This window comes from Chenopodium album, chromosome 25 (assembly GCF_948465745.1).
Source record: "Chenopodium album chromosome 25, dcCheAlbu1.1, whole genome shotgun sequence".
Classification (NCBI taxonomy): Eukaryota; Viridiplantae; Streptophyta; class Magnoliopsida; order Caryophyllales; family Amaranthaceae; genus Chenopodium; species Chenopodium album.
In genome coordinates, this window is record NC_137858.1 from 27,985,733 (window position 1) to 28,007,062 (window position 21,330).

Genomic DNA, 21,330 nt, shown 5'->3' on the forward strand with positions numbered 1-21,330 from the left:
ACTAAACTATCCCTATAGTGTCTGAAATTATTGTTACCATAATCATTCCCATGTTTAAAAAATCCCTTTAGTATTGGAATTTTCCGATACTAAAGATATACTTTAAAACAACAAAAGTACTCTGGTATTGGAATGTTCACATACAAGATATAAATGATTCAAAAGAATACTTATACAAAAGAATTTATATTTTATATCTCTCACAATTTCTCATAATGTAGATCTATTACAAAAAAATTGAAGTATAAATGCTAAGTGTATTTTACATCTTCACCACCACCACTATTAAAGATATACAATCGAAGCATAATGTTCTCTTAACAAAAGTCTATAGTAGCTACTTGATTTCCAAAGAACTATACACTTGCATTAACAATCTTCAAACTTGGACATCATCAGAAAGTTTAAGCTGTTACAAGGAAAGAGAAAAATCATCACATATATGAGCCTTCAACAACATAATTGAATTTAGCACATATCTCCATACAATAAGACACTGCAACTGCAATTGTACAATAGAAGATGTAGGAAAATCAAACTTTTAAGTACAGTAAGCTTACCTACCAAAAAAAAATGGGACTTTCAGGGAGCCGCAGGTCATTTGACTTGTTCTTTTGGGATCTTGTATAAGAGCCCCCAGAAGGAATGACTCCAGCCATATAAGACTCTCCATATCACATTTATTTATGATAGAAAGTAACTGAAACAGACATAGTACTACGCTTGCTGACTCTCCATAAAGGAAATGATGCAGACCTATAATTTCTGCTGAGAAAATCATGAGAAAGCATAGCCTGAAGGTTTTCGAGCAACCAATACAATGCAAATCAACCCAACTTCAAGGAATTTGAAAACAACTAACTGATACTACATTGTGATATCTTCATTGTGATTCCTTGAAATCTAACAAGGACAAGGTTCTCATGACATATTTCATATTTAGGATACAAGTGGAAATTTTTAGCTATCTTCATTGTAATATGCAACTTTTTGTTCAGTGTAGCTTATGCATTCAATTAACAAGAAATAGGCCACAAAAACTTGGCATTCGCTTGTATAATAGAGGGAGGCAGGAGGAAAGGGAGAGTGTGAACCTCAAAATTGAACCTCAAAATGCATTAAAATAAGGAAGAAGAAGATAGGGTAGGAGCATCCAAAAATTCTAGCAATTAATACTATAAAGAAATTCTCCCAAAGTAAAGTAATTAAATAAAACATAAGCATAAGAAAAAATTAGCTAGCACACAATATCAACAACCAAAACTAAATCCTAATAAAGAAAGACTGGGAGTGTGAGATTGAGAGAATATATAAGACAACTCAACTCAATTACTTAGCACAACTACAACAAAACATGCATCAATTAAACAATAATCTGGCTACGATAGAATGAAGGCAGCATAACATTAAAATTTGCAGACAGCACAACTCTTTAAACAAAATTCCAAATTGAAAAATTTTTGAGCCTAGATTGGGTATTTTTCTGAGGCTACGGGGCAGCAGCAAATTAACAATAGTAGCAATGGAACAGGCTTTTTCCTTATGCAATAGCAGCAACACTAACTCTATACTCTCAAATACAAGCCACAAATAATCTAAGATGTGAACACTAAACCTCATTTAAACAATCACTTCTAGCTGATCTCAATGACTTAAGCAAGCAGACCTCAAAAGGATGAGAATGCATATATAAACAAATTATAAATCCATTAACAGAAAAACCAATAAACATTAACCGAACAACATTGATTAAAAAAAAAAAATTCAGCTAAACAGTATCAAAAATTGTATATGACAAATATCTTGATTCAATTGCACAGAAAAATTTTCTTTCAAAAAAAAAAAAAATTGCACAGAAAATTTAATTTAGCACAAAAAATAAACACATGAAAATTTACATGTTCATATCAAAACCCAAAAGAATCCCACAGAAATCAACAAATTAATTTAATGACAAATTAGAAAACAGTTAAAACATTCATTAAATCCTAAACCGCAATTAAAAAATTACCTAGATTATAATTTTATAGAAAGTGAGAGCTCTAATGAGGTTGATTGAGACTGTCACCACGCAAAGCATTCTTCCCAGATCTACACTCAACTCGTATACTTGGATTTCTTCAGTGCTATGCTCTGAACAAAAAAAAAAAAAAAACAACAACATCAACAAAGATCTAAAATTTGCAGATATAATTAACATTAAAAGATGGATACTTGAAGAAACTCATACCCAAGAAAAATAAACCAAAACCCAAAAAATCGAAGCAAAAACGAGAGAAGAGGCGACACCAACGAAGCCAAAGAACGGAATAATTTCTTCGCCATTAAGACAGCTGTAAACATGGTAGATTGATCGAATTAACAGGGGAAGGTGATTAGATCTGAGATATAAAGGTATAACAATGGCGATAAACCCTAGAAAATGATTGATAGAGTAAACGGCGGCTAGAGGAGAGAGAACGAAAAGAAAAGGGGAGATAGAATTTGTGAGCGGCGGTGGTTGTGGTTGTGGTTGTGGCTGCGGCAGTGGTTGCCTTCATCTTTGAGGAGATCTTGAGAGGAGAGAGAGAAGAGATGAGAGTGAACAGAGGCTTGAGGAGATGAGAAGGATAGAGAACGATAATTAAATCACAAACATAATGAGGAATAAAAAAAAATTGAACTTCCCTAAAATTTTAATGTACCGCCAAGTTGCCAATTCTAAAATTTTGTTGTACCGCCAAATCTGATATGTGCTAATTAGCTTTAGTATCGGAAAGATTTGTTACAAAAAGTGTCTATTTGTAACAAATTTATTTTCGACAGTAAAAGGACTATTAGTATCGGAATGTTTCTGATACTATTATTTCATTTGTATCGGATAAAAAAATTTCCGACACTATAGTTAAGTCTAATACTTAGTTTGTGTAAATAACTAGAAAGTAGTGTCAGAAAAAAATTATCCGATACTATTGACTTTAATAGCATCAGAAATATTTTCTGATACTAAATTTTCCGATACCAAAACCTCCTTTTCTAGTAGTGATGATGCATCCTTTGCAAATTGCATAAGGATCATCACTCAAAATCTTAATTTCATCAACCTTTCTCAAAGCATTGAATCATTAAGAAATGTGCCATGTTACATGTGATTGAAACTCCTTTCAATATAATGTTGAACCTTATAAGAATCTTATCAATATAAGTTCTTAACCAAACTCAAACATCCTTTGAGACCTATCTATATAGATCTTGAATCCCAAATGTACTCATCTTCTTCTTAAAGGTTTTCATACAAAATGCATTAACCATTACTTGATCCTTCAATAATTGCTCTCTGTACTAGACCAAGAAAACTTCATAGCTCCCACTAAACATCTTGTATACACAAGGCCTTCATTTTACAAGAACATCAAACAATTTGATTAACTCACAAAATTAAGAACATTAACTTCCTGATGCTAACTTCAATCCATTATGGATATTTTATGCATCCTTAGGATTATTGGATCTTCAAACTTTTGATTGTATCATATACAAATCTTCTTTCATGAACAATTTCAAGAAAGTGTTTTGAAATCCATCTACCAAATCTCATAAGGTAGTAATCACTAAAATATCTTTAATACATCTTTGCAACATGACTAATGTAAAGGTTTCATCGTAATCATAGTCATACTATGAATTAGTTGAATCCTTTAACAAGTTTTTGCTTTAGTTAGAATACATTTTTCTTTCCTGTCTGCTTTGCTTACAATGGGTTTCACCCAATTAGGCAAATTAATCAAGTGTCATACACGTTCTTACATACTTAGAATCTATTTCAGATTTCCTTGTTTTAAACCACTTGGAGTCATAACTTGTCAAATCATCTTTATTACTTGCATAATCATCATGTTCCTAAATAAATATTTTAGAAATTTTAGTCAAGGAAATCATAATTCTTTGGCTAAGTTTTACATATGCTAGTCATCATTGTGGGTTCTTATGCAACAATTGAAACTCATACAACAACTTTGTTTAGCATTCAATGAGAAACGACAATTGAGGATGTGCACTTGGAATGTACTACCTTCACATGGTTATTAATCCCATTACATATAATAATACCACGCGTTGTCATTTGTAACATGAGGTGAATCATGCTCATATTGTTGCTTTTATTCCATTACTTCTCGAATTTTTTCAAGATTTTCGAAATCACTTTTCTTGAACTCTTTCAAGGCTCTTGAACTTTTCAAGATTCTTATACTCCCACTTGCCTTTTGAGGAGGCATATTTAGCATAGGGTGAACCAATCATGGTGTGTACCACGTTTGTTTGTTGCTTTTCTCGAACTCTTTCGAGATATATACTACTCCCACTTGATCTTTTGGAACAGTTTCCATAAGGGCACCTACTTGAGCAACAAACATTTTGTGCTAAGTATGGTTTGTGTAGTAGCACCCCTTGTTCTATATAGGAATCGAATGTGTATTAAACGATTTAATACATCTTTCATTCCTTGCTTTGTAGAAAGACTTAATAAGAACTCTTCTTATTCATATCTCATATGAAGCCTTTGCTATGTTCAGATTTGACCTATGTAGTTTTTGTTTAGTTTTGTAGCTTATCTTAAAAGTATATCCCATGGATAATGGTTGGAAGATAGTTAATTTACATCCATTATCAAAATATATCTCATATAGGTTGATAGCTCCCTTCATAAACATTTCACAAGGTTTTCTTTCGGAGTTTGTTGTAAAACGATTTTACAACTCTTGGATGTTTATCAATGTCTTGGCTTAAATTCTCATCATTACGATCATATCGCAATACTTTGAATGTGTTGCCAAGTACATGTCTCGACTTAAATTTTCACAATTACAATCATATTGTAGTGTAATTATTATCTTGTCAAGTTGATACTGAACTTCATACTAAAAATTTTGAACTTTTCAAAATTTCACTCTTATGCTTCAACTAAGAACAAGTAATGATCATATCATAAATGAAGTTTCATTGACTGTCTCTAGCCTTTGAACTTTTGGTTTTCTTACATCACATATATTCGACCTCGAGTTGACATCATCATTTCTCTAAATGGTAACTTAGTCAAAATTTCAAATTAGAATGATAATTACATATATCAATAGATTCATAATCTAATTGATATTGAAAGTCCATCCCTTTGGATCTTTCGCATTCAATGTTCATTTTCATTCGAATTAATTGACATTTTTAGGGATATATATATATATATATATATATATATATATATATATATATATATATATATATATATATATGTATGTATAGAAATAGTTTAATTAAACCTATCATATAGAATTTTAAACCTATTTAGCAATTCAAAACACATTATGACTCAATGAAGCATAGAATAACATTTATTCCACGTTTTTGAATCTTCGATGTTTAGTCATTACTAACATTGAATGGTGTTTTGATAATGGCAAGAATGAATAACATTTATTTAATTCTAGCCATTATTAGTGGTGAAATACTGGTTCTAGTTGTAAAGTTGCAACTTTTACTTCCACACTTAAAGATTCTACTTGTGAAGTAGCTACATTTGTTTCTAAACTTGTAGATTTATTCCTCCTTTAGCTAAATTCTTCCTTTAGTTCAACTAGATTGTGCAATGAGTAATCTAAACAAGACATCAGTGATCTAAACAAGACATCATATGTCCAAGAAGTAGCAATATGCTAAATCAATTTCTATAGTGTACTTCTTATATTGGAACATTTCCATTCTTTTACCTTCCAACTGTTATGAGGTAGTTTCTAATCAATTGGAATTAATCCATTTAATTTGAAACATTTGTTGTTCATAACAGCTTTTAGCAAGTAAGTAGTTCTATGTTTGAGAAGTAGCAGCTTGTTTGCATTTCTTGGCCTATTACATCTTAATGCAATCCTCATATATTCCTAAACCTTTCCCGTTTGAGCCACTTAGAACACTTCTCTTAGGTTCAAAATGATACTTTGCTTAACTTCTTTAAGCACTTTTCATGATTTTGCTAAGTCTATTCTTTCATTATTCATATAAGATTTTAATCATCTATTTAACTCTATATAAAGTGGATGAAGAATAGCGTCATTTGATCAACTTTTGATCATAGAGATTTCCAATCACTTTCTTATATTCAATCATATTAAAGATAAGAGATTTTATTGGACTTTTACACTTGTCTTTTGGAGGGTTTGTACCTCTCATCTCATTAGATCCCTTGAAACACTTTTCAAAATGAAGATGTGTTGGCGTTTTACTCAAACATTTTGAATAAAACCAACCTTAGACATGTGACATGAATTTCTAAAACTTGCCTTTAAGAACAATCTTAGCAAAATTGGAATATAGGTTTATGGATTATCTTTTAAACTTTTGAGAACGTTTCTCAACTTTATTTTCAATCGAGGAGGTTATATATAATAATAAAACTAAAACGACATGTTACTTATAAGTAAACGCAAATTTCAATTATGTTTTTTAAAATTTAAAGTACCATAAGAGAATTAAATTGGTAGCTTTAAAGCATTTATTCAATGTTAATTCGTGCAATAATTGACCGGACTTTGGCCATGCCATCAACCATTACATTTTCAAGGTGAGTAAACTCTTTACTGATCACAACTCTTTGTAATTCTTTTTTTTTTTTGATTTTTATATCAATTTTAATTAACAACTTTTGTAAATAAAATTCATGTGGTCCATGATAAATTAAAACATAATTTTGCTAATTCATCCTGTTAAAATTAAATTCACAATCTAATTTTAAAATCTAGGATTCTTCATGAAAATAATCTCCAATTTAATTTAACTTTAAAATCAAATCATTGATCATGCAAAAATTCATAATTTATACATGAAATTAATCAGATTAAAATCATGAAGCATGAAACAATCGAAATTATTCAAAACCAAAACACAAAATCAAAATTTTTGGGTTTAGGGTTTCGAAAAATTCGAATCTAGGGTTAGGGTTTTCGAAATTTTCGAGCATAATAGGGCAAAAAACGGTCCTCTTCATGGCTATTTTGAGCATTATTAAATCATATTTAATCAATTACAAGTGTTAAATCACATTTAATATAATAATTGACCCATAATTAAATTATTCTCCCTCCTAATTGAATTAAAATTGTGGACTATCAAAGAATTATAGTCAATATGCGTAAATGCAATAGGCTAACTGATACCGCTGTAGGAGTTTATAGGTACTACGCAGCGGAAATAACATGAATCATATTCATAAAGCACTAGAATTACAAATTACAATGGGTCGATTTCATCATGTAAGAATTTATCACTTATTAATACTACCCTAAATTAATTGTTTTTTTCTGTAAGAATTTCATCATCATGTATGGGATTGTTGGATTAATAGAGGAAGAAGTAGGTAGTTGTAAAGCCAAATGTAAAGAACCATACAGGGGGTGATTGGGGCTTTCGAACTCGCGGTCGAGTACCAGCAAAGCCGCCGCCGCCGCGGTAATTCTTAGGACTATGATTGTAGTCCACCAGAGGACCATCGAAAAATCGAGAAGCACGGCGTTGTTGGTGGTGCAAATTGTGATCTCGCCATTTTTATGGTGGAGAGAGAAAATATGAGTTGCAGAAAAAGGGGAGAGAGATGGTGGGTTGTTGAGGAGAGAGAAAGAGAGGAAGAAATGATGGGTTTAATATCTGACCATTATAATCTATTTTCTGATATATTTAACCTATTTTCTGACAATTATAATATAGTATATGATATTTATAATCTAATTTCTGACCATAATAATCTAATTTCTGACCATTATAATCTAAAATCTGATTATTATTATCTAATTTCTGACCATTAAGATTTTTTTTCCTCAATTTTTTTTTTCTGTTTGTATGACCGGACTCACGTGAGTCCGTTCTACACAAAACTTTTACTAAAACAATTCAATAAGAAATTATCATGCAATATCAATAATCAATAATAACAAATTATCCCTTCATATTAATTGTGGATCCCCATAAACCCTAGAATTAAACTACTCAGACATGATTAAAACTAAATTAAGCAAAGCAATTAAACAAGTCATAAGGAATTGAAGGAATAAAAATAATGAAATTAATAAAGTAGAAATCGTACCGAATCGACGGAATTACAAATGGAGTTTAAGAACAAGAGAGTAAAAGTTTAGAGAGAGAAAATCTAAGTAGAGGGAGAAAAATAGTAAGAGTGTGTAAAAAGGTGCTAAACTTGCTTAATAAAATTACATTTATACTAAGCAAGAAATCCTACGCTAAAAGGAACTAAACAAGGGCCTAATTAAGCTCCAAAAACTCGCGCACGGTCGGGCGCCGTACCGCTCGGTCGGGCCCGCCTTTTTACCTCAAAGCTTCCTCTCGCGCCCGGTCGAGCGCGACCATCGGGTGATGTTTGGGTTTCTTCTTTACTCGCCCCGCCCGGCCGGGCGCGCCTTCGGGCGAGGCCTCATGGCCCGGGCGGCTTCACTTGGGCACATGTCATGGACTTCGATTGGGCCTCGAACCTTCGGCCCAATCGGATTTCCTCTTTGGGTCTTTGAAACTTGGTCCAAACGCCTCGGGATTTCCAATACCGAGCCCTTAATCACCGATTTGATTACTCTAACCGGCCTTGGGCTTCGATAAATGGCCGTGCTTCCCCATTGCTCGTAGTCGTTTTCTCGAAAATCCGAAAAAATGCTCCAAAAGTGCTATTTCCTGGAAAATTTCAACCAAAACAACGAAAACACTAGAAAACACCAATTAGTAATAAAAGTGGCTCGAAAGAGCAAAAAACACTACTAATTATGACCAAGGGACGGGGGTAAATCACTATATAAAATAGACATATCAAATTCCCCCAAGCCAAACCTTTGCTTATCCCTAAGCAAAGAGCTCATCAATGAACATATAAAATATGCCTGACCCCATTAATCAAATTAAGCACAAACGATTCAAGGCAAATCTAATGAACATGCTTCAACATCAATCAATCTTATTCATCCAATCACCCTTCCTCCCTAACAATTGTCAAACAGAGTAAACCACATGAGCATATAGAATTCAAGACTAGTGCTCACACACTCAACTCTCATTTATGTGGCGAGTAAAAGATGTACTCGATCACTCTCCCTCCCAACCCCTTTATGTGAACAATGCCCTCCCAAACTCACAACACTCGTGTGTTTAAAAAGACATACACTCAACCTAATTGTCGACTCGGAAAATGTCAAGTCATAACTTGCATTGATAAGCAACACTTTCACATCTACACAACTCTATGCACAAGGTCGGAAGGTCTTTAAAGATTGTAATGTAAGGTTAGGGTAAAGGGTAGGATAAATGTGGGGAAATGTGAGAGAAAAGCTATGCATTAAGGGAGCCAAATCCTAATAAACCCTTGATCAAAAATAAATAATGATCAACCATCTTTAACACAACCAACTCTAACAAAAATCCACCAAATACAACTCTAAACAATATAAACAATCCCAACACTTACAATTTCACTCATAAAAATATGATAATATGGAACTATAGTGAATAAAAACTTTGAACTCATTCTTTTTTTTTTTTTTCAAACTTGAAAAATTTTTCTTTTTTTTTTTTTTTTTTCTTTGAGCAGCCTTCATATGGATACTTTGAACATATAACAATATTTTTCTTTTTGCTCTCTTTTTTTTTTTTTTTTTTTTTTCTTTAGAAGTTCACTTTCTTTTCTTTTTTCAATATATTTCTCACTTTTTTTTTCCTTTGAACTTCTTCTTTTCTTTTTTTCATCACACTTTTATTTTTTCCAAAGATATTCAACTTTTAAACTCATCAAAACAAAAATATGATCAAGAATAAATTATTTCTCAAAACCCACCCAAATTGTGCAAATAATGTGCACACTACAAACTCCCTCACCTCACTCACTAATAGCTCCCCCAAGCCAAGCTTGGGACTAATAACCAATGGGGCTAAATAAGGCTTGTAATGTGGTTTAATAAACAATAAAAGGGCACAAGCAACAACATGGGTAGCAAGAAGGGAACAAATGTATCTAAATAAATCTGAAGGCTACCTAAAAGAATGAACGCCTTCGTCCTCCTCATATGCATAATATTGAGCTATGAAACATTACTCATAGTTCCAAACCAATACTCAAATTCATTGACATACCAGGAACTAACACACATTCCTAACCAAATCAGCTAGTCAAGCACTATATTCACAAGTAGTTGGACAAAATTGACGCATGTTTAGGAATCCAAGCAATTAAACTTCAAATCATGACCTACAAATCCACAATGCTCATTATTAATAACCAAGAATCAAAACAAAATTTTAAAGTATGGGGCACAGGGAAGCATGATTTACAATTCATTGGAACGTATTTTTGGATTTTTATTTTTTAATTTTTTATTTTTCTTTTGTGTTTTTCATATAGGAAAGCAATAAAAGCTATACTAGAAAGCAATAAATTAAAACTAAGAAAACACACCAAAAATAAAAGTAAAAGAGAAGAAGAAATATATACCGAATCCAAAAATCTCCCCCAAGCCAGAATTAGACAATGTCCTCATTGGCCCGGGAGCTAGCCCAGCATGGCTAATCCTCCTCATCCTGGTCCATCCGTGTGGAACCCCCTCCTTCGCTACTACATGCACTATCTGCACCAAAAGAGCTACCACCAAAATAGTTAGCGTGATAACTCCCCCCCGCCGGTCCCCCAAAAGGAATGTCCTGGCCGTACCCATGGAAAGAGGAATAGTCAATGTAAATGCCATGGGCAATGGGATCCCTATCGTATCCTTGGGGTGGAGGCTGGAACTAGTCAGGTAAATAGCATCGTCGGGAATGTTGCCCCGACGAGCATAGTCATCATAAATAGGGTAGAGCCCTCTACCCTGGTTCCTCTCTATGTAACTCAACCTATGGTCAATGGACCCTATCATCCTCCTCATGTCAGTATGGGAGTGCTCAATACGTCCTAGGGCCTGACCTATACTCTGAAGGTCCCAAACTGGGTCAGAGTCGGCATGGGGAACTGAGTGAGACATGCGGAGTGGTGATGGTGGAATCTGTAAAGGCTCAGTCACAGGTGGAGGCTGTGAAGGTGCATCCCCACGGGCATGGGCAACTAAAAGGGCGTAGGTGTAAGAATCCTGCCGGGGGGGAAAGCGGTCAAGTCAGGGTTAGGTAGGGGAAAGATGGGCAATGGGTGCTCGTTCCCTACCTTGATACACCAATGAGTAACCTGGTGACCATCTACCCTCTACCATCCCAGCTCCTCAAGGTACCTAGCGGTCATTTAGGTATCAGGTCCACGGTTAGTCATACGGTGGGGTCTGGTCTCTACCAAGCCCGCTTTCTTGATAGTTATCCTAGTGATAAGACCACCTAGATGGATGGGGGTAGTAACGGTGTTGCTGGCGGTGGCATGTCTACTAAGGTGGCGAATGATATACCTAGCTATGTTCAACTTCCCGAACCCATACACATAATGGCCAATCACAGCAAGTTCGTTGGTCTAACAGTTATGGGGTTCGTTTCTACCTAGGAAACACACACCGGCAAATCTTTGCCACATTTTTTGGACGGGGTGGTGGATCGGTTTGGCACTAGCATGTTGTGCATTCACATTAGGCATTCTAGTTAAAACATGATACACATCTTCCATTTAATAATCGGGCATGTCATTGTCGATCCAATTCATGTTCCAATTCAAACAATTTACAAAATTCCACAAAAGACAAAGTAATATTCCTATAATTTAATCTAAAAATAAATTTTGGTCCACTTTTATGGTTTTGAACAATTAAAGACAACAAAAATTTACAAGTTAATTCACGATACGTGGCATGATGCATTTCAACAAATTTACGCATACCAATATCATTCATAAATCGCCTAACAAAATCAAAAATACCAAGAGATTCAAGAGTGGGGCGGTGTAACCACCGTGAAGGAATTACCTCACGCCCGTAGAGAACCTCAAGCTTTTCCCGTTGCTATTTATTATGCAAGTAAAACTTTGGATGAGGCTCAAGTCAATTATGCCACCACGGAGAAGGAGTTTCTTGCTGTTATTTATGCTTTAGAAAAATTTAGATCATATCTATTTGAATCTAAAGTCATCGTTTTTATTGACCATGCAGCTTTGAAGTACTTAATAGGTAAGGCGAAATCCAAGCCTAAGCTACTTCGATGGGTTCTCTTGCTTCAGGATTTCAACATTGAAATAAAGGATAAAAAGGGTGCAGAGAACGTAGTGGCAGATCACTTGTCACGAATCAGGTATGAAGAGGTTAAGGATTCTCTTCCTATTGATGATTCTTTCCCTAATGACAACTTGTATGCAGTTGTAGAGCAACACCCTTGGTATGCGGACTTTGCTAACTATTTAGTGGGTGGTACTCTACCTCCTGACTTGTCTTACCAGCAAAAAAAGAAATTCATTTATGATGTTAAACATTATTTTTGGGATGATCCTTTTTTGTTTCGTAAGTGTGCAGATGGATTATTTCGCAGGTGTGTTCCTGAATGGGAAGTTCATGGCGTTCTCACCAGTTGTCATACTTCACCTTATGGAGGACATCATGGCCCCACTAAAACGGTGGCCAAGATTAATGAGTCGGGTTTTCATTGGCCCACTATGTTTAAGGATGCTAACAATTTTGTGTAGGCTTGTGACTCTTGCCAGAGGACTGGCGACATTTCACAGAGCCCCCAAACTGGGATTGTTGAAGTAGAAATATTTGATGTTTGGGGTATTGATTATATAGGGCCGTTCCCATCTTCCAATGGGAATTGCAACATACTTGTAGCCGTCGGTTATGTGTCCAAGTGGGTCGAGGCCATAGCTTCACTAACAAATGATGCCAAGGTAGTCATCAAGCTCTTCAAGAAGACCATATTTCCGAGGTTTGGTGTTCCATGGGCTATAATTAGTGATGGAGGTACTCACTTCCATGAAAGACAATTGGATAACCTCCTAAAGAAGTATGGTGTATATCATAAAACCGGGCTTAGTTACCACCCTCAAACTAGTGGTCAAGTTGAGGTCTTTATAGGGAAATCAAGGCGATTCTTGAAAAGGTAGTAGCCAAGTCAAGGAAAGATTGGAGTATGAAGCTTGATGACACACTTTGGGCATACCAAACGGCATTTAAGACACCAATTGGCACTTTGCCTTATAGATTAGTATATGGTAAGGCATGTCATCTTCCCGTGGAGTTGGAGTACAAAGCTTTTTAGGCAATCAAGGAGCTTAATATGGATTCTATGGTAGCGGATAAGAAAAGACTTCTCCAACTCAATAAGTTGGATGAGTTTGGATTGTCGACATATGATAGTGCGCGAATCTACAAGGAGAAGACCAAGAAGTGGCATGACAAGAGGATTCTACCAAGAGAGTTTGCACTGGGTGATAAGGTTCTACGCTTCAATTCTAGATTAAAGATTTTTCCAGGAAAGTTGAAGTCTAGGTGGTCCGGTCCCTTCACTGTCACAAGGGTGAACAAATTTGGTTCGGTAGAGTTGGTCAATGATAAAGGTGAAGAGTTTAAGGTAAATGGCCAATGATTGAAGGTGTATCATGAGGGCGCTACTATTAGAGATGTGGAGGAAACCCTCCTAACCCCACTTCCATCCTGAGCTACATTATGCTGAGAGGGTCGTGCGGGATCTAGATGAACCAGCTCTTTGCGGGAGGCAACCCGTATTTTTCTTGTTTTTGAGTTTTTATGTTCTTCTTTTTCTAATGAAAGGAGAGAGGAGGAATTTAATAAGTTTTATGAGTTTTTGGTATAGATTTGAGGAAAAGAGTTAGCCAAAATTTGAAGAAAAAGGAAACGTCCATATTGCTCTCGGGCCCGACCGGGCGAGTGACCGCCCGACCGGGGGCGAGAGCAGGGGTTGGAAAAGGTTAATTTCCGCCCGACCGGGCGCGAGACTTGACGTGTACGGACTTTATTTCCGCCCGACCGGGCGGTGAGGCGCCCAATCGGGCGCGAGAGTGAAGAAGAATTAATAAAGTTGCATCGCCCGACCGGGCGGTGTGGCGCCCGATCGGGTGTGAGAAGAGGGAGGATGAGAGGGCCAGATCGCCCGGTCGGGCGAAAGGGCGCCCGACTGGGCGCCACATCACGGACCCCCCACCCGTCTTCTTTTCTTCTTCTTTCTTCTTTCTTCTTCCTCCTTCCTTCTTTCTTTCTTTCCTTTCCTCCATAGTTTCTCACTCTAAAATTCTTATTTTCTCTACCTTCTCTCTAAGATCTCTCCTCCATCTCTTAACCAAATCCAAAAAATTTTACATATTTCTTCTCCTCTCCTCATCCTCTACATTCCTATACAAAAATTTTCAAATTCCACTCAAATCAATTTTTAACCCACTATAAAAAATGGCGGCAAAGAGGGCTAGGACGTTGCTAGGAGGTAGTTCGAGCTCTTCTCAGCAGTATGATCCGGCTTTGCAGCTCCCGCAATGGCCAACGATCAAGATCACCACACCGGAGCAACGGGAAAAGCTTGAGGTTCTCTACGGGCGTGAGGTAATTCCTTCACGGTGGTAACACCGCCCCACTCTTGAATCTATTGGTATTTTTTATTTTGTTAGGCGATTTATGAATGATATTGGTATACGTAAATTTAATGAAATGCATTATGCCACATATCGTGAATTAACTTGTGAATTTTTGTCGTCTTTAATTGTTCAAAAACCATAAAAGTGGACCAAAATTGATTTTTAGATTAAATAATAGGAATATTACTTTGTCTTTTGTGGAATTTTGTAAATTGTTTGAATTGGAACATGAATTGGATCGACAACGGCATGCTGATTATAAAATGGAAGATGTGTATCATGTTTTAACTGGAATGCCTAATGTGAATGCACAATATGCTAGTGCCAAACCGATCCATCACCCCGTCCCAAAAATGTGGCAAAGATTTGTCGTGTGTGTTTCCTAGGTAGAAACGAACCCCATAACTGTTAGACCAACGAACTTATTGTGATTGGCCATTATGTGTATGGGTTCGGGAAGTTGAACATAGCTAGGTATATCATTCGCCACCTTAGTAGACATGCCACCGCCAGCAACACCGTTACTACTCCCATCCATCTAGGTGGTCTTATCACTAGGATAGCCATCAAGAAAGCGGGCTTGGTAGAGACCAGACCCCACCGTATGACTAACCGTGGACCTGATACCTAAATGACCGCTAGGTACCTAGAGGAGCTGGGATGGTAGAGGGTAGATGGTCACCAGGTTACACATTGGTGTATCAAGGTAGGGAACGAGCACCCATTGCCCATCTTTCCCCTACCTAACCCTGACTTGACCGCTTTCCCCCCGGCAGGATTCTTACACCTACACCCTTTTAGTTGCCCACGCCCGTGGGAATGCACCTCCACAGCCTCCACTTGTGACTTAGCCTTTAGAGATTCCACCATCACCACCCCGAATGTCTCACTCAGTTCTCCATGCCGACTCTGACCCTGTTTGGGAACTTCAGAGTATAGGTCAGGCCCTAGGACATATCGAGCACTTTTATACTGACATGAGGAGGATGATAGGGTCAATTGACCATATGTTGGGCTACCTAGAGAGGAACCGGGGTAGAGGGCTCTACCCTATTTATGATGACTATGCTCGTCGGGGCAACATTCCCGACGATGCTATTTACCCTAACTGGTTCCAGCCTCCACCCCAGGGATACGACATGGATCCCACTGCCCATGGCATTTACACTAACTATTCCTTTTTCCATGGGTACGGCCAGGACATTCCTTTTTAGGGACCAGCGGGGGTGAGTTATCACGCTAACTATTTTAGTGGTAGCTCTTTTGGTGTAGATGGTGCAGGTAGTAGCGGAGGAGGGAGTTCCACACGGATGGACCAGGATGAGGAGGATTAGCCATGCTGAGCTAGCTCTCGGGCCAATGAGGACATTGTCTGATTCTGGCTTGGGGGAGATTTTTGGATTCGGTATATATTTCTTCTTCTCTTATTTTTGGTGTGTTTTCTTAGTTTAGATTTATTGCTTTCTAGTATAGCTTTGATTGCTTTTCTATATGAAAAACACAAAAAAAAAAATGAAAAATTAAAAAAAAAAAATCCAAAAATACGTTCCAATGAATTGTAAATCATGCTTCCCTGTGCCCCATACTTGAAAATTTTGTTTTGATTCTTGGTTATTGATGATGAGCATTGTGGATTTGTTGGTCATGATTTGAAGTTTAATTGCTTGGATTCCTAAACATGCGTCAATTTTGTCCAACTACTTGTGAATATAGTGCTTGACTAATTGATTTGGTTAGGAATGTGTGTTAGTTCCTGGTATGTCAATGAATTTGAGTATTGGTTTGGAACTATGAGTAATGTTTCATAGCTCAATATTATGCATATGAGGAGGACGAAGGCGTTCATTCTTTTAAGTAGCCTTCAGATTTATTTAGATACATTTGTTCTCTTCTTGCTACCCATGTTGTTGCTTGTGCCCTTTTATTGTTTATTAAACCACATTACAAGCCTTATTTAGCCCCATTGGTTACTAGTCCCAAGCTTGGCTTGGGGAGCTATTAGTGAGTGAGGTGAGGGAGTTTGTAGTGTGCACATTATTTGCATAATTTTGGGCGGGTTTTGAGAAGTAATTTGTTCTTGATCATATTTTTGTTTTGATGAGTTTAAAAGTTGAATATCTTTGGAAAAATAAAAGTGTGATGAAAAAAAAAAGAAAAGAAGAAGTTCAAAGGAAAAAAAGTGCGAAATATGTTGAAAAAAGAAAAGAAAGTGAACTACTAAAGAAAAAAAAAGAAAAAAAAAGAGAGCAAAAAGAAAAAAATTGTTATATGTTCAAAGTATCTATATGAAGGTTGCTCAAGAAAAAAAAAAAAAAAAAAAAAAAAAAAAAAAAAAAAAAAAAAAAAATTCAAGTTTGAAAAGAAAAAAAAAAAAAAACAATGAGTTCAAAGTTTGTTATTCACTCTAGTTCCATATTATCATATTTTTATGAGTGAAATTGTAAGTGTTGGGATTGTTTATATTGTTTGGAGTTGTATTTGGTGGATTTTTGTTAGAGTTGGTTGTGTTGGAGATGGTTGATCATTATTTATTTTTGATCATGGGTTTATTAGGATTTGGTTCCCTCAATGCATAGCTTTTTTCTCACATTTCCCCACACTTATCCTACCCTTTACCCTAGCCTTACATTACAAGCTTTAAAGACCTTCCGACCTTGTGCATAGAGTTGTGTAGATGTGAAAATGTTGCTTATCAATGCAAGTTATGACTTGACATATTCTGAGTCGACTATTAGGTTGAGTGTATGTCTTTTTAAACACACGAGTGTTGTGAGTTTGGGAGGGCATTGTTCACATAAAGTGGTTGGGATGGAGAGCGATCGTGTACATCTTTTACTCGCCACATAAATGAGAGTTGAGTGTGTGAGCACTAGTCTTGAATTCTATATGCTCATGTGGTTTGCTCTGTTTGACAATTGTTGGGGAGGAAGGGTGATTGGATGAATGAGATTGATTGATGTTGAAGCATGTTCATTAGATTTGCCTTGAATCGTTTGTGCTTGATTTGATTATTGGGGTGAGGCATCTTTTATATGTTCATTGATGAGCTCTTTGCTTAGGGACAAGCAAAGGTTTGGCTTGGGGGAGTTTGATATGTCTATTTTATATAGTGATTTACCTCCGTCCCTTGGTCATAATTAGTAGTGTTTTTGGCTCTTTCGAGCCACTTTTATTACTAATTGGTGTTTTCTAGTGTTTTTGTAGTTTTGGTTGAGTTTTGCAGGAAATTGCACTTTTGGAGCATTTTCCTGGATTTTCGAGAATCGACTACAAGCATTGGAGGAGCACGACCATTTATTGAAGCCCAAGGCCGGTTAGAGTAATCAAATCGGTGATTAAGGGCTCGGTATTGGAAATCCCGAGGCGTTTGGACAAGTTTCAAAGACCCAAAGAGGAAATCCGAAGACTCGAGGCCCAATCGAAGTCCATGATATGTGCCCAAGTGAAGCCGCCCAGGCCATGAGGCCTTGCCCAAAGGCGCGCCCGGTCGGGCGGGACGAGTAAAGAAGAAACCCAGATAGCGCCCGGTGGTCGTGCCCGACCGGGCGCGAGAGGAAGCTTTGAGGCAAAAAGGCGGGCCCGGCCAGGCGGTACGGCGCCCGACCGTGCGCGAGTTTCTGGAGCTTAATTAGGCCCTTGTTTAGTTCGTTTTAGCGTAGAATTTCTTGCTTAGTATAAATGTAATTTTATTAAGCAAGTTTAGCACCTTTTTACACACTTACTATTTTTCTCCCTCTACTTAGATTTTCTCTCTCTAAACTTTTACTCTCTTGTTCTTAAACTCCGTTTGTAATTCCGTTGATTCGGTACGATTTCTACTTTATTAATTTCATTATTTTTATTCCTTCAACTCCTTATGACTTGTTTAATTGCTTTGCTTAGTTTAGTTTAGTTTTAATCATGTCTGAGTAGTTTAATTCTAGGGTTTATGGGGATCCATAATTAATATGAAGGGATAATTTGTTATTATTGATTATTGATATTGCATGATAATTTCTTATTGAATTGTTTTAATTCTTTGCAATTAGATTATGAATCGAGCAGATGTAATTTTATTGTGAATGTTTAGCAATATTGAATTGATGAATCGAGCAGATGCTAATTTGATATTAAAGGCTATTTTCAATAGGAACTTAGACCTAGTAAATTGCGAGAGCCTGTTAAATCTATGTTGATTAATAAATTGCGAGAGCCTGTTAATCATGTTATTTGTGCAATGTTGATTATTGATTGTTATGTTTTATCCCGGAATATTAATTATTGGTGAACCTATAACCCTAGGCCTTTTTCTGGATGAGGGAAGTTCTTCAGCGATTAAGGGGCTTTTGCCCTTGTCTTTCGCAGCGGCCGCCTGATTTTCCGAAGGAGGGGCACTGCGAATAGGTAGGGCGGACAGTTCCCTAATTGAGATTCCAGTCCTTGGTCTGTCCAACCTGCCATGTTGGAGATGGGGTTGAGAGGAAAACGGGACGGACGGACCAGAAGCGTCCGCCCCAGAAGGGGTAGGATGATCATCATGAAGTAGCAACTCGGCCTCATCCATGACCAAGTTGGCATAATGTGGGAACCTTAGATCCGGAGCTCGCCCGGACGTTCCCACTGTAGAAGAAGCGCCTTGAGCCCTTTGGCGTTCTTCGAAAGATGAAGTTACCTCCACGGCCGAATGATGAGTGCCGGTGGAGGTGGATGTACGCGTGGTAGAGCCGATCTCCACGTCCGAGCTATTCGGATCATATGGGACCCTAGGGTTAACCAGACTACTGTCTGTATTTCTGGCAGCGTGAACTTCGCACGTACGCATAATTCTTGCCATGTTCACCTGTAGGGACAGAGAAGAATAAGTGGAAGTGAGTACGTACGCACTAGACATAGACCCACTCCAAGGAGGAGACAACTCTTCTCCGTCCACTCTAGACTTCTCAGTCTCAGGCGAACGGTCGGCCTCATGAGGTAAGCGGACGAACGAGTGTTGAGCCAGAATTAAAATGAAGAAAAAGAAAGATAAGTAAAAGAGCAAGGGAAAGAAACAAGCGGCCTACCTCTGTACGTGTTGAAAACCTTGAAAAGTTCTTGAAGATTGACCGAAAAACTCAAAAAACGTCCTAAAAACTCAAAATATGCGGCGGAGCTCTTGAAGTTTCAGGGGAGATAACTTTCTCTCTCTAAAAAGCTCTGACTTCTCTCTAGAATTCTCAAGGATGTAAAGTGCCAAAATGAAGCAAATTCCTCATATTTATAGGTCGAATTTATGGGGACAAAATGGTAAAATCATCTCTCCCGCTCAAATATTCAAAGAGTAACCTTTTGAAAAATTACCCTAAATATCAGACGGTTGGGATTAGGGTTCCGTCAACGTGGATGAGAAATGAGACAGACGAGTAATGGCTTGTCAAAATAGACGGCCAAATAACAGAATCAAAAGTCTATCCCAAAGACTTGGTGTCCAGAACTTTCTCCAAAATCCTAGATGGAAAATTCCGTCCGACTAAATTCCTGATATCGTATGAGACGATATGTGGAGAAAGCTTCCAGACGGACGGAATATGGTATGAGCTCCAGGACGTACATTCCCCCAATGAGCGGACAATTTTCGTCCGCCTCATCTTGGATCTTAACGGTCCGAGGACAATTCCTTTACAAATAGGACACGATATGTGGTCCAGGGCGTTCGCCCCCTCAATGAGCGGACATGACCTGTCCGTCCCATCTTCCAGCCAGAAAACCCTGTACACTCGGGCGCATAAATACGAGTAGAAGATCAGAGGAGGCGGCCAGTAAGCGTACGAGCCACCCCCTCTGAGGGGCAAATGTTTAGGGTAAAAATTACCTAACACGTGGTCCAATCCCATAGTGACACGTGGCCCAGTCAGAGGGCGACACGTGTCATCATGGGAAGATGACGCGTGTCTTGTGCCCTAAAGGGGCACCCGAAATCAGCAAAGAGAAAGGCCTTTATTACATCAGGGCCCAAATCCTGAGAAATGACCTTGAAAGCCGCAAAACGACACCCCCAGGTGAGACGTGGCGCTCCCTGATTACGCAGCCAATCACGTCACAAAATTTTAGGGTACAAACCCTAAAGGGGCACACACTCCCACCCCTATAAATACCCCTATCATTTATGATAGGAGGGCTGGATGTGACATAATATTAAAAAGAGCATTAAAAGAGCTCCAACTTCTCTCTACTTTCTCTCTCTAGATTTTCCGTTTCCCGATCTCTAACTTGATCGTCGGAGGCGAATATTCCGATAACATAATATTCGTTGTTTTGCAGGTGTCCGAGTCTCATTGTCTGAAGAACGTGACCAGTGTCCGAAGAGATCACAAAATACCCCGAAACAACTTGCATGTGTTGGCGAGGCCTTGCCTCAACTGGCTCCCTTAGACCCATGTGCCCAACCTTAGCACGCCTAGCCTTGATTGGGCCTTATGGCCATGTGTTGTTCTGGTAGCCCATGAGCATTGCCATGGGCCATCGTTTGAGTCGTCGCTTTGCGATCTTTTAATCCATTTAACAATATGAGTTTGGACTTGGAGTGCCTAAACTACGTCCAACGCTTTGACCTAAACTATATATATTAACGATCGATAGGTGAGAAGTTGTGAGACTAATTACTGATTATTCAAACTGATTGGAAGCAACCTCCAGTAAGTATTCCTAAATAATAGACTCCATATTTATCTAACCATGGAAATTGATTTTGGCACACCATTTATTGATTTTGGCACACCCCTATGTGAGAAGAGCATAGAAAATTGTGCTCTCACATAAGGGTG

The 21,330-nt window shown here is 37.6% G+C and overlaps 1 long non-coding RNA gene across 2 annotated transcripts; it reads right to left on the reverse strand.

Annotated features, from left to right (window-relative positions):
- Positions 1–200: 200 nt before the first annotated feature.
- On the reverse strand, positions 201–2,653 carry LOC145615335 (uncharacterized). 2 transcript variants are annotated; one of them, XR_014107260.1, is made up of 4 exons: positions 2,231–2,653; positions 2,012–2,133; positions 565–765; positions 201–409 (listed from the first exon to the last, which is right to left on the reverse strand). It is a non-coding gene; the product is annotated as an uncharacterized LOC145615335 (long non-coding RNA). The 2 variants fall into 2 exon arrangements; XR_014107259.1 differs by having other exon boundaries at positions 561–765.
- Positions 2,654–21,330: the final 18,677 nt, after the last annotated feature.